The sequence below is a fragment of the Oncorhynchus mykiss genome, chromosome 13 (assembly GCF_057628025.1).
Source record: "Oncorhynchus mykiss isolate SJ-2025 chromosome 13, ASM5762802v1, whole genome shotgun sequence".
In the NCBI taxonomy this organism is placed as follows: domain Eukaryota; kingdom Metazoa; phylum Chordata; class Actinopteri; order Salmoniformes; family Salmonidae; genus Oncorhynchus; species Oncorhynchus mykiss.
Window position 1 is genome coordinate 11690001 of NC_143034.1, and position 15000 is coordinate 11705000.

Sequence of the window (15000 nt, forward strand, 5' to 3'; positions counted from 1 at the left end):
GTGAAGTAGGACAGAAGACATTAGAGAAGGGATCTACTGTATAGAAAGTGAGGGAAGACAGAAATCATTAGAGAAGGGATCTCAGGGTGGACACTCACCATGGTCTGAGTAGGCCTCAACACATTCAGGTTCGACACAACTAGACCTGCACATCCTGCTATCATGGATCTATATGATTCATATCACTGTGTGAATGTGGATGTCTTTACAAAAGGTTAGCAACACACTCATACACACATACACACACACACACACATACACACACACACACACACACACACACACACACACACACACACACACACACACACACACACACACACACACACACACGTACACACACTCACATACACACAGACACAGTATCTAGCTCTGACTCATTCAGGGACTCTCCAAATAGCCAACTAGTGTCAGTCCTGTTACTGTGTTGCTTCCTGGAAACAGTGATATTCTGACAGTAATAAATAACAGAACATATCCTGAACATAGTACTACATCCATAACACAACTACCTAAACATAGAACTACATCCATAACATCCATAACACAACTACCTGAACATACCTTAAATACAGTAACACCTAACTTAACATAGTAACTTCGAGCATAACAAACCGTAGTAGCTGACAGATATTAATACACACTGTCTTTAAAGACATACGGAGGCTTCAGAAAGTATCTCAACCCTTTACTTTCTACTCATTTTGTTGTGTTACTTACCTACATTATAGATGTATTCCTGTAGATGTTGTGTTACAGACTACATTATAGATGTATTCCTGTAGATGTTGTGTTACAGACTACATTATAGATGTATTCCTGTAGATGTTGTGTTACAGACTACATTATAGATGTATTCCTGTAGATGTTGTGTTACAGACTACATTATAGATGTATTCCTGTAGATGTTGTGTTACAGACTACATTATAGATGTATTCCTGTAGATGTTGTGTTACAGACTACATTATAGATGTATTCCTGTAGATGTTGTGTTACAGACTACATTATAGATGTATTCCTGTAGATGTTGTGTTACAGACTACATTATAGATGTATTCCTGTAGATGTTGTGTTACAGACTACATTATAGATGTATTCCTGTAGATGTTGTGTTACAGACTACATTATAGATGTATTCCTGTAGATGTTGTGTTACAGACTACATTATAGATGTATTCCTGTAGATGTTGTGTTACAGACTACATTATAGATGTATTCCTGTAGATGTTGTGTTACAGACTACATTATAGATGTATTCCTGTAGATGTTGTGTTACAGACTACATGTATTCCTGTAGATGTTGTGTTACAGACTACATTATAGATGTATTCCTGTAGATGTTGTGTTACAGACTACATTATAGATGTATTCCTGTAGATGTTGTGTTACAGACTACATTATAGATGTATTCCTGTAGATGTTGTGTTACAGACTACATTATAGATGTATTCATGTAGATGTTGTGAAACAGACTACATTATAGATGTATTCCTGTAGATGTTGTGTTACTTACCTACATTATAGATGTATTCCTGTAGATGTTGTGTTACAGACTACATTATAGATGTATTCCTGTAGATGTTGTGTTACAGACTACATTATACATGTATTCCTGTAGATGTTGTGTTACAGACTACATTATAGATGTATTCCTGTAGATGTTGTGTTACAGACTACATTATAGATGTATTCCTGTAGATGTTGTGTTACAGACTACATTATAGATGTATTCCTGTAGATGTTGTGTTACAGACTACATTATAGATGTATTCCTGTAGATGTTGTGTTACAGACTACATTATACATGTATTCCTGTAGATGTTGTGTTACAGACTACATTATACATGTATTCATGTAGATGTTGTGTTACAGACTACATTATAGATGTATTCCTGTAGATGTTGTGTTACAGACTACATTATAGATGTATTCCTGTAGATGTTGTGTTACAGACTACATTATAGATGTATTCCTGTAGATGTTGTGTTACAGACTACATTATAGATGTATTCCTGTAGATGTTGTGTTACAGACTACATTATAGATGTATTCCTGTAGATGTTGTGTTACAGACTACATGTATTCCTGTAGATGTTGTGTTACAGACTACATTATAGATGTATTCCTGTAGATGTTGTGTTACAGACTACATTATAGATGTATTCCTGTAGATGTTGTGTTACAGACTACATTATAGATGTATTCCTGTAGATGTTGTGTTACAGACTACATTATAGATGTATTCATGTAGATGTTGTGAAACAGACTACATTATAGATGTATTCCTGTAGATGTTGTGTTACTTACCTACATTATAGATGTATTCCTGTAGATGTTGTGTTACAGACTACATTATAGATGTATTCCTGTAGATGTTGTGTTACAGACTACATTATACATGTATTCCTGTAGATGTTGTGTTACAGACTACATTATAGATGTATTCCTGTAGATGTTGTGTTACAGACTACATTATAGATGTATTCCTGTAGATGTTGTGTTACAGACTACATTATAGATGTATTCCTGTAGATGTTGTGTTACAGACTACATTATAGATGTATTCCTGTAGATGTTGTGTTACAGACTACATTATAGATGTATTCCTGTAGATGTTGTGTTACAGACTACATTATAGATGTATTCATGTAGATGTTGTGTTACAGACTACATTATAGATGTATTCCTGTAGATGTTGTGTTACAGACTACATTATAGATGTATTCATGTAGATGTTGTGTTACAGACTACATTATAGATGTATTCCTGTAGATGTTGTGTTACAGACTACATTATAGATGTATTCCTGTAGATGTTGTGTTACAGACTACATTATAGATGTATTCCTGTAGATGTTGTGTTACAGACTACATTATAGATGTATTCCTGTAGATGTTGTGTTACAGACTACATTATAGATGTATTCCTGTAGATGTTGTGTTACAGACTACATTATAGATGTATTCCTGTAGATGTTGTGTTACAGACTACATTATAGATGTATTCCTGTAGATGTTGTGTTACAGACTACATTATAGATGTATTCCTGTAGATGTTGTGTTACAGACTACATTATAGATGTATTCCTGTAGATGTTGTGTTACAGACTACATTATACATGTATTCCTGTAGATGTTGTGTTACAGACTACATTATAGATGTATTCCTGTAGATGTTGTGTTACAGACTACATTATAGATGTATTCCTGTAGATGTTGTGTTACAGACTACATTATACATGTATTCCTGTAGATGTTGTGTTACAGACTACATTATAGATGTATTCCTGTAGATGTTGTGTTACAGACTACATTATAGATGTATTCCTGTAGATGTTGTGTTACAGACTACATTATAGATGTATTCATGTAGATGTTGTGTTACAGACTACATTATAGATGTATTCCTGTAGATGTTGTGTTACTTACCTACATTATAGATGTATTCCTGTAGATGTTGTGTTACAGACTACATTATAGATGTATTCCTGTAGATGTTGTGTTACAGACTACATTATAGATGTATTCCTGTAGATGTTGTGTTACAGACTACATTATAGATGTATTCCTGTAGATGTTGTGTTACTTACCTACATTATACATGTATTCATGTAGATGTTGTGTTACAGACTACATTATAGATGTATTCATGTAGATGTTGTGTTACAGACTACATTATACATGTATTCATGTAGATGTTGTGTTACAGACTACATTATAGATGTATTCCTGTAGATGTTGTGTTACAGACTACATTATAGATGTATTCCTGTAGATGTTGTGAAACAGACTACATTATAGATGTATTCCTGTAGATGTTGTGTTACAGACTACATTATAGATGTATTCCTGTAGATGTTGTGTTACAGACTACATTATAGATGTATTCCTGTAGATGTTGTGTTACAGACTACATTATACATGTATTCCTGTAGATGTTGTGTTACAGACTACATTATAGATGTATTCCTGTAGATGTTGTGTTACAGACTACATTATACATGTATTCATGTAGATGTTGTGTTACAGACTACATTATAGATGTATTCCTGTAGATGTTGTGTTACAGACTACATTATAGATGTATTCCTGTAGATGTTGTGTTACAGACTACATTATAGATGTATTCCTGTAGATGTTGTGTTACAGACTACATTATAGATGTATTCCTGTAGATGTTGTGTTACAGACTACATTATAGATGTATTCCTGTAGATGTTGTGTTACAGACTACATTATAGATGTATTCATGTAGATGTTGTGTTACAGACTACATTATAGATGTCTTCCTGTAGATGTTGTGTTACAGACTACATTATAGATGTATTCCTGTAGATGTTGTGTTACAGACTACATTATACATGTATTCCTGTAGATGTTGTGTTACAGACTACATTATAGATGTATTCCTGTAGATGTTGTGTTACAGACTACATTATAGATGTATTCCTGTAGATGTTGTGTTACAGACTACATTATAGATGTATTCCTGTAGATGTTGTGTTACAGACTACATTATAGATGTATTCCTGTAGATGTTGTGTTACAGACTACATTATAGATGTATTCCTGTAGATGTTGTGTTACAGACTACATTATAGATGTATTCCTGTAGATGTTGTGTTACAGACTACATTATAGATGTATTCCTGTAGATGTTGTGTTACAGACTACATTATAGATGTATTCCTGTAGATGTTGTGTTACAGACTACATTATAGATGTATTCCTGTAGATGTTGTGTTACAGACTACATTATAGATGTATTCCTGTAGATGTTGTGTTACAGACTACATTATAGATGTATTCCTGTAGATGTTGTGTTACAGACTACATTATAGATGTATTCCTGTAGATGTTGTGTTACAGACTACATTATAGATGTATTCCTGTAGATGTTGTGTTACAGACTACATGTATTCCTGTAGATGTTGTGTTACAGACTACATTATAGATGTATTCCTGTAGATGTTGTGTTACTTATCTACACACAATATCCCATAATGTCAAAGGGATTTATTGTTGTTGGAACATACACATTTTATATTAAAAGGTGAAACATCTTCAGGGAATAAATAGTCAACCCCTTTGTTATGTCAAGCCTACATAAGTTCAGGAGTAAAAATGTGCTTAAACAAGTCACATAGTAAAGTTACATGGACTCATTATGTGTTCAGTGATAAACATGAATTATCATGATGATGTGGCCGAGACACTTTTCTTCTTAGAAGTCCAATATCTTGACAACTTTACTGCTGAAATGCAAAACATAATGAAACAAAAACCAAAAGATTGTTTTTGAGTGATATTCCCCTTTACGTTTAGAAACCTAGTTAAAATATCTCTGTCTTCTCTACTATACTTCAGTTTAGTAACCTAGTTATAATATCTCTGTCTTCTCTACTATACTTCAGTTTAGTAACCTAGTTATAATATGTCTTCTCTACTATACTTCAGTTTAGTAACCTAGTTATAATATCTCTGTCTTCTCTACTATTCTTCAGTTTAGTAACCTAGTTATAATATCTCTGTCTTTTCTACTACTCTTCAGTTTAGTATCCTAGTTATAATATCTCTGTCTTCTCTACTATACTTCAGTTTAGTAACCTAGTTATAATATCTCTGTCTTCTCTACTATACTTCAGTTTAGTAACCTAGCTAAAATATCTCTAGATTGGGAACAATTTTGAGATCAGAAAATCCCACATGTTGATTGGCTCCCCGTTGTAGGGAATAAATGACAGTGTGACATCAGAAATAATACCAGTAACCTCCTCCGATATCCTCAGACCAGCCTCACTAATACTAACAATGCTAATCATCATCATCATCATCATCATCCTCATCCTCATCATCATCATCACTATCATCATCATCATCACCATCATCATCATCCTCATCATCATCATCATCATCATAGTCATCATCATCATCACTATCATCCTCATCATCATCATCATCACTATCATCGCCATCATCATCTCTACTATCATCATCATCATCATCATCATCATCAACATCATCATCATCACTACTATCAGCGTCATCATCATCATCATCATCAACATCATCATCATCACTACTATCAGCGTCATCATCATCATCATCATCACTACTATCAGCGTCATCATCATCATCATCATCAACATCATCATCACTACTATCAGCATCATCATCATCATCATCATCATCATCATCATCATCATCATCAACATCATCATCATCACTACTATCAGCGTCATCATCATCATCATCATCAACATCATCATCATCACTACTATCAGTGTCATCATCATCATCATCATCATCATCACCACCATCATCATCATCATCGTCATCATCACTATCATCATCATCATCATCACTACTATCATCATCATCACTATCGTCATCATCACTATCAGCGTCATCACTATCATCGCCATCATCGTCATTATCATCATCATCATCATCATCAACATCATCATCATCACTACTATCATCATCATCATCGTCATTATCATCATCATCATCATCATCATCATCATCATCATCACTACTATCATCATCCTCATAACTATCATCCTCATCCTCATCATCACTACTATCATCATCATCATCATCATCATCATCCTCATCATCACTACTATCATCATCATCATCATCATCATCATCATCACTACTATCATCATAATCATCACCATCACTACTATCATCATCACAATAATCACTACTATCACTATCATCATCACCATATTCACTATCATCATCATCATCGTCATCATTATCACTACTATCATCATCATCATCATCATTAGCATCATCATTACAGTTGGCTCATTCATCTCCTCTCCCCTGTAACTATTCCCCAGGCCGTTGCTGTAAATGGGAACGTGTTCTCGGTCAATTTACCTGGTAAAATAAGGGTAAAACAAATCAAATCCACCGCATTTAACAGTGTAGTCATTCCCTCCGCAAGGCAATCAAACAGAGTCCGGTAGCCCAGAGAGAGAGTGGGCAACCCAGAGTCCGGTAGCCCAGAGAGAGAGTGGGCAACCCAGAGTCCTGTAGCCCAAAGAGAGAGTGGGCAACCCAGAGTCCGGTAGCCCAGAGAGAGAGTGGGCAACCCAGAGTCCGGTAGCCCAAAGAGAGAGTGGGCAACCCAGAGTCCGGTAGCCCAAAGAGAGAGTGGGCAACCCAGAGTCCGGTAGCCCAGAGAGAGAGTGGGCAACCCAGAGTCCGGTAGCCCAGAGAGAGAGAGTGGGCAACCCAGAGTCCGGTAGCCCAGAGAGAGAGAGTGGGCAACCCAGAGTCCGGTAGCCCAGAGAGAGAGTGGGCAACCCAGAGTCCGGTAGCCCAAAGAGAGAGTGGGCAACCCAGAGTCCGGTAGCCCAAAGAGAGAGTGGGCAACCCAGAGTCCGGTAGCCCAAAGAGAGAGTGGGCAACCCAGAGTCCGGTAGCCCAAAGAGAGAGTGGGCAACCCAGAGTCCGGTTGCCAAGAGAGAGAGTGGGCAACCCAGAGTCCGGTAGCCCAGAGAGAGAGTGGGCAACCCAGAGTCCGGTAGCCCAGAGAGAGAGTGGGCAACCCAGAGTCCGGTAGCCCAGAGAGAGAGTGGGCAACCCAGAGTCCGGTAGCCCAGAGAGAGAGTGGGCAACCCAGAGTCCGGTAGCCCAGAGAGAGAGTGGGCAACCCAGAGTCCGGTAGCCCAGAGAGAGAGAGTGGGCAACCCAGAGTCCGGTAGCCCAGGGAGAGAGTGGGCAACCCAGAGTCCGGTAGCCCAGAGAGAGAGTGGGCAACCCAGAGTCCGGTAGCCCAGAGAGAGAGTGGGCAACCCAGAGTCCGGTAGCCCAGAGAGAGAGTGGGCAACCCAGAGTCCGGTAGCCCAGAGAGAGAGTGGGCAACCCAGAGTCCGGTAGCCCAGAGAGAGAGTGGGCAACCCAGAGTCCGGTAGCCCAGAGAGAGAGTGGGCAACCCAGAGTCCGGTAGCCCAGAGAGAGAGTGGGCAACCCAGAGTCCGGTAGCCCAGAGAGAGAGTGGGCAACCCAGAGTCCGGTAGCCCAGAGAGAGAGTGGGCAACCCAGAGTCCGGTAGCCCAATGTAGTCATTCCCTGCCTTGCGGAATATGTAAATTAATTAACATTAACAACCTTCTGGTTTAGCTGTTTCCCAGAAACTTCTCCCATCACCAAAGGCAAGTCTATAATCCTGAATGATTTACCAGTCGGTACAGGTTATTAAATGTGTGAACTATGGTGAAATAAATGTTTAAATACACATTTCCCCAAAGTCACTCCCTAGTCCAGATACTCAGTAGGACTTGCTACAAGAAATTACAAGAATTTGGTAAAATCAGAAAAACTAGGCACCACGAAGACAATTAAATATATGGCCTGTAGTACAGTAGCCTGTGGAATAGACTGTATATATACAATGTGGAGAACCAGTATTATACTGGTGATTAAACCCATGGGCCTATAGTACAGTAGCCTATGGAATAGACTACCATTTGGGATGCACAAATTGTAAAGAAGGAACTTCTTTGCATCCCAACGAGGCCAAGAGTACTGTGGTGTTGACAGGGATGGGACTGAAGCTAGTCCAAGGCTAGTACTTTTCAGATCTGGCTAGTAGAACATTTGCCAAACTAGCCCGTCTGTGACATTTTGTATTTTTAAATATTTCATGGCACATATTTTGGACTCGGGCTAGTAATAATCTACCAGCCTGGCAGACAAGTGCCCAAAATCTGTATATTCCATCCTGGGTTGTAGGTCTGTTCATTCAGATGAAGACCGTAAACAGTTGCAAAATGTTTAGCAACAGAAACATTTTTACTCCAAACGAAATTCACTTTGCAATGAAAATGAGAGTTCCTAAATCATTACCTGATTTCAGGAAGAATAAAAATAAATAGTGGAACTGGCTTCGAAGTCCAGAGTTCAATCAACATGAATGTGATGTTGAGTAACAATCCCACATGGTTTTGTTGATAGGTTCCTTCTTGTTGGAACACTTTCCACTGTGACATCAGAAAGAATACATTCTGGACCAATAACAGGCTCAGCATTACCAGTAGTCCTATATCCCATGGCGATCACTAATTGATGTATTGAATGTGTCCAAAATGGCACCCTATTACCTATAGTGAACATCTTTTGATTAATGGTGCACTATATAGGAATATTGTGTCATTTGGGATGTACACATCGTCTTAAAAGGGCCTACGCTTAAAGTGGTTGTCTGGTTAAATGACTCTCTCTCTCTCTCTCTCTCTCTCTCTCTCTCTCTCTCTCTCTCTCTCTCTCTCTCTCTCTCTCTCTCTCTCTCTCTCTCTCTCTCTCTCTCTCTCTCTCTCTCTCTCTCTCTCTCTCTCTCTCTCTCTCTCTCTCTCTCTCTCTCTCTCTCTCTCTCTCTCTCTCTCTCTCTCTCCCTCTCTCTCTCTCCCTCTCTCTTCACAGGTCTTCATTTCACTCTACTGGGGAACATAGAGGCCAGAGATGGCGGCCTGGGCTTCATATTCAAAACAAGACAACAATGTCATGATATAGATGAGTGTAAAGAGTTGGACAGTACTCCAACCTGTGGAAGTAATGCCACATGTTACAACACATATGGAAGCTTCTACTGTCACTGTCAACATGGGTTCATATCCACAACGACTTTCCACTTTACTCCTCTCACTGGAGCGTGTACTGGTGAGTATTCAATTGTGTGTGTGTGTGTGTGTGTGTGTGTGTGTGTGGGATGCGAGGGTCTCAGTTCATGGTCATATATAAGTTAGGAAGTGCAGCTCAGTTTCCACCTCATTTTGTGGGCAGTGTGCACATAGCCTGTCTTCTCTTGAGAGCCAGTTCCGCCTACGGTGGCCTTTCTCAATAGCAAGGCTATGCTCACTGAGCCTTACATATTCAAAGATTTCCTTAATTTTGTGTCAGTCACAGTGATCAGGTATTCTGCCACTGTGTACTCTCTGTTTAGGGCCAAATAGCATTCTAGTTTGCACATTTTTTTTGTAAATTCTTTCCAATGTGTCAAGTAATTATCTTTTTGTTTTCTCATGATTTGGTTGGGTCTAATTGTGTTGCTGTCCTCGTGCTCTGTGGGGTTTGACTTTCCTCTGTTGCTGTAGATACCGTTATTCCACTGGCAGCTTCCTCTTTGTAGTGTTGAGGCCCAAATGACACCCTGTTCCCTGTATAGTGCACTACATTAGACCAGGGCCCATAGTGCACTCTATAATAGGTTGTCATTTGGGATGCATGCTAGGATGGTTACCATGGAAACATTTCAGCACTGGTGTGCTGTGGGTTTCTGGGGGTTTTAATCTCCACCTCAACTTCCTCTCTGTCTCATGTCTTCATTTATATCTTAGTTAGTTGGTATCTGATGGTGAACTTGGTTACCCATGGCAACAACTTGGATCCACTATGAACATGATAAGGATGTGACAGTTTTAATTTGTGTGTTGTGTTGGTGTGGTGTGTGGTGTGGTGTGTTGTGGTGTGTTGGGGTGTGTTGTGGTGTGGTGTGTGTTGTGGTGTGTTGTGGTGTGGTGTGTTGTGGTGTGTTGTGTTGTGTATTGTGGTGTGTTGTGGTGTGGTGTGTGTTGTGGTGTGTTGTGTGGTGTGTTGTGGTGTGGTGTGGTGTTGTGGTGTGGAGTTCTGGTGCAGGTAACATGCACGTGTGATGGTTGTTAGTTCTCATTGTGTTGTGTTGTTCTGTGTCCTGTTGTGTGGTTGCTATTGTTGTGCAGGTGTGATGGTGGTATGTTATATTGTGTTATGTTGTGTAGTGTTGTGTTGATGTGCAGGTGGGATTGTGTTGTTTTGTTGTGTAGGTGTGATTGTGTCCTGTCGTGTTATGTTCTGTTGTGTTGCACTGTGTAGTTTCGATCCCGGTGTGATGGTTGTGTTTTGTAACATGTATGTGCTGTGTAGTGTCGATCCTGGTGTGATGGTTGTGTTTTGTAACATGTATGTGCTGTGTAGTGTCGATCCTGGTGTGATGGTTGTGTTTTGTAATATGTATGTGCTGTGTAGTGTTGATCCAGGTGTGATGGTTGTGTTTTGTAACATGTATGTGCTGTGTAGTGTCGATCCAGGTGTGATGGTTGTGTTTTGTAACATGTATGTGCTGTGTAGTGTTGATCCTGGTGTGATGGTTGTGTTTTGTAATATGTATGTGCTGTGTAGTGTCGATCCAGGTGTGATGGTTGTGCTTTGTAATATGTATGTGCTGTGTAGTGTCGATCCAGGTGTGATGGTTGTGTTTTGTAATATGTATGTGCTGTGTAGTGTTGATCCAGGTGTGATGGTTGTGTTTTGTAACATGTATGTGCTGTGTAGTGTCGATCCAGGTGTGATGGTTGTGTTTTGTAACATGTATGTGCTGTGTAGTGTAGATCCTGGTGTGATGGTTGTGTTTTGTAATATGTATGTGCTGTGTAGTGTTGATCCAGGTGTGATGGTTGTGTTTTGTAATATGTATGTGCTGTGTAGTGTTGATCCAGGTGTGATGGTTGTGTTTTGTAATATGTATGTGCTGTGTAGTGTTGATCCAGGTGTGATGGTTGTGTTTTGTAATATGTATGTGCTGTGAAGTGTCGATCCAGGTGTGATGGTTGTGTTTTGTAACATGTATGTGCTGTGTAGTGTCGATCCAGGTGTGATGGTTGTGCTTTGTAATATGTATGTGCTGTGTAGTGTCGATCCAGGTGTGATGGTTGTGTTTTGTAATATGTATGTGCTGTGTAGTGTTGATCCAGGTGTGATGGTTGTGTTTTGTAATATGTATGTGCTGTGTAGTGTCGATCCAGGTGTGATGGTTGTGCTTTGTAATATGTATTTGCTGTGTAGTGTCGGTCCAGGTGTGATGGTTGTGTTTTGTAACATGTATGTGCTGTGTAGTGTCGATCCAGGTGTGATGGTTGTGCTTTGTAATATGTATGTGCTGTGTAGTGTTGATCCTGGTGTGATGGTTGTGTTTTGTAATATGTATGTGCTGTGTAGTGTCGATCCTGGTGTGATGGTTGTGTTTTGTAATATGTATGTGCTGTGTAGTGTTGATCCTGGTGTGATGGTTGTGTTTTGTAATATGTATGTGCTGTGTAGTGTCGATCCAGGTGTGATGGTTGTGCTTTGTAATATGTATGTGCTGTGTAGTGTTGATCCTGGTGTGATGGTTGTGTTTTGTAATATGTATTTGCTGTGTAGTGTCGATCCTGGTGTGATGGTTGTGTTTTGTAATATGTATGTGCTGTGTCGTGTCTGTCCCTGTGTGATGGTTGTGTTTTGTAATATGTATGTGCTGTGTAGTGTTGATCCAGGTGTGATGGTTAAGTTTTGTAATATGTATGTGCTGTGTAGTGTAGATCCAGGTGTGATGGTTAAGTTTTGTAATATGTATGTGCTGTGTAGTGTTGATCCAGGTGTGATGGTTAAGTTTTGTAATATGTATGTGCTGTGTAGTGTCGATCCAGGTGTGATGGTTGTGCTTTGTAATATGTATGTGCTGTGTAGTGTTGATCCTGGTGTGATGGTTGTGTTTTGTAATATGTATGTGCTGTGTAGTGTTGATCCTGGTGTGATGGTTGTGTTTTGTAATATGTATGTGCTGTGTAGTGTCGATCCTGGTGTGATGGTTGTGTTTTGTAATATGTATGTGCTGTGTCGTGTCTGTCCCTGTGTGATGGTTGTGTTTTGTAATATGTATGTGCTGTGTAGTGTCGATCCAGGTGTGATGGTTGTGTTTTGTAATATGTATGTGCTGTGTAGTGTTGATCCAGGTGTGATGGTTAAGTTTTGTAATATGTATGTGCTGTGTAGTGTTGATCCTGGTGTGATGGTTGTGTTTTGTAATATGTACGTGCTGTGTAGTGTTGATCCAGGTGTGATGGTTGTGTTTTGTAATATGTATGTGCTGTGTAGTGTTGATCCAGGTGTGATGGTTGTGTTTTGTAATATGTATGCGCTGTGTAGTGTTGATCCTGGTGTGATGGTTGTGTTTTGTAATATGTATGTGCTGTGTAGTGTAGATCCAGGTGTGATGGTTAAGTTTTGTAATATGTATGTGCTGTGTAGTGTTGATCCAGGTGTGATGGTTGTGTTTTGTAATATGTATGTGCTGTGTAGTGTTGATCCAGGTGTGATGGTTGTGTTTTGTAATATGTATGTGCTGTGTAGTGTTGATCCAGGTGTGATGGTTAAGTTTTGTAATATGTATGTGCTGTGTAGTGTTGATCCTGGTGTGATGGTTGTGTTTTGTAATATGTATGTGCTGTGTAGTGTTGATCCAGGTGTGATGGTTAAGTTTTGTAATATGTATGTGCTGTGTAGTGTTGATCCAGGTGTGATGGTTGTGTTTTGTAATATGTATGCGCTGTGTCGTGTTGATCCAGGTGTGATGGTTGTGTTTTGTAATATGTATGTGCTGTGTAGTGTTGATCCAGGTGTGATGGTATTGTGTTGTGTTTCCTTCAGTACTGACCTGTGACCAGGTCAAAGCGGATCAGACTCCTGAACAGGTGAGTTCTAAACCCTGACACCTGATGTCACTCATAATGACTAACACGTTAGGGTGACATTCATGGAATATGGTAGTGAGCAGTCAGTAAAATAACTAGAACATTTATAGAATATGGCATTAATCAGTCAGTAAAATAACCAGAACATTTATAGAATATGGCATTAATCAGTCAGTAAAATAACTACAACATTTATAGAATATGGCATTAAGCAGTCAGTAAAATAACCAGAACATTTATAGAATATGGCATTAAGCAGTCAGTAAAATAACTAGAACATTTATAGAATATGGCATTAAGCAGTCAGTAAAATAACCAGAACATTTATAGAATATGGCAGTGAGCAGTCAGTAAAATAACCAAAACATTTATAGAATATGGCATTAAGCAGTCAGTAAAATAACCAGAACATTTATAGAACATGGCATTAATCAGTCGGTAAAATAACTACAACATTTATAGAATATGGCATTAATCAGTCAGTAAAATAACTACAACATTTATAGAATATGGCATTAATCAGTCAGTAAAATAACTACAACATTTATAGAATACGGCATTAAGCAGTCAGTAAAATAACCAGAACATTTATAGAATATGGCATTAATCAGTCAGTAAAATAACCAGAACATTTATAGAATATGGCATTAATCAGTCAGTAAAATAACTACAACATTTATAGAATATGGCATTAATCAGTCAGTAAAATAACTACAACATTTATAGAATACGGCATTAAGCAGTCAGTAAAATAACCAGAACATTTATAGAATATGGCATTAATCAGTCAGTAAAATAACTACAACATTTATAGAATATGGCATTAATCAGTCAGTAAAATAACCAGAACATCTCATCTCTCTCGTTCTCTCTTGTTATTTCTTTCGCTCTCTCTCTAAGACCACTTTAGAAACAAGTGTTTTATTTAGTACTTTTAAGTGCTATCTCCTGGGACTACAATATACAGTGGGGCAAAAAAGTATTTAGTCAGCCACCAATTGTGCAAGTTCTCCCACTTAAAAAGATGAGAGAGGCCTGTAATTTTCATCATAGGTACACTTCAACTACGACAGACAAAATGAGAAAAAAAATCTAGAAAATCACATTGCAGGATTTTTTATGAATTTATTTGCAAATTATGGTGGAAAATAAGTATTTGGTCACCTACAAACAATCAAGATTTCTGGCTCTCACAGACCTGTAACTTCTTCTTTAAAAGGCTCCTCTGTCCTCCACTTGTTACCTGTATTAATGGCACCTGTTTGAACTTGTTATCAGTATTAAAGACACCTGTCCACAACCTCAAACAGTCACACTCCAAACTCCACTATGGCCAAGACCAAAGAGCTGTGTGGGAGAACTTGCACAATTGGTGGCTGACTAAATACTTTTTTGCCCCACTGTATAAGATGTTTGTATATTTGTTTTTACCCACATGATGTGAATGAACTTCTCCTCTCTCTCAGACTGTCCCAGGTTTAGCTGATCTCCTCTCTCT

At 38.8% G+C, this 15000-nt stretch overlaps 2 protein-coding genes across 3 annotated transcripts in view; both read left to right on the forward strand.

Moving 5' to 3' along the window:
• Nucleotides 1-15000, forward strand: part of LOC110519495 (adhesion G protein-coupled receptor E5) — a 237587-nt gene that overhangs the window by 1461 nt on the left and 221126 nt on the right. The window lies entirely within an intron of this gene.
• The window catches only part of LOC110512654 (adhesion G protein-coupled receptor E5), a 27362-nt gene continuing 24208 nt past the window's right edge, over nt 11847-15000 (forward strand). For both annotated transcript variants that reach the window (XR_016485632.1, XM_090195164.1), the window contains exon 1: nt 11847-13502. The gene's annotated coding sequence lies outside the window, so the exon portion shown is untranslated. The remainder of the gene's footprint in view (nt 13503-15000) is intronic.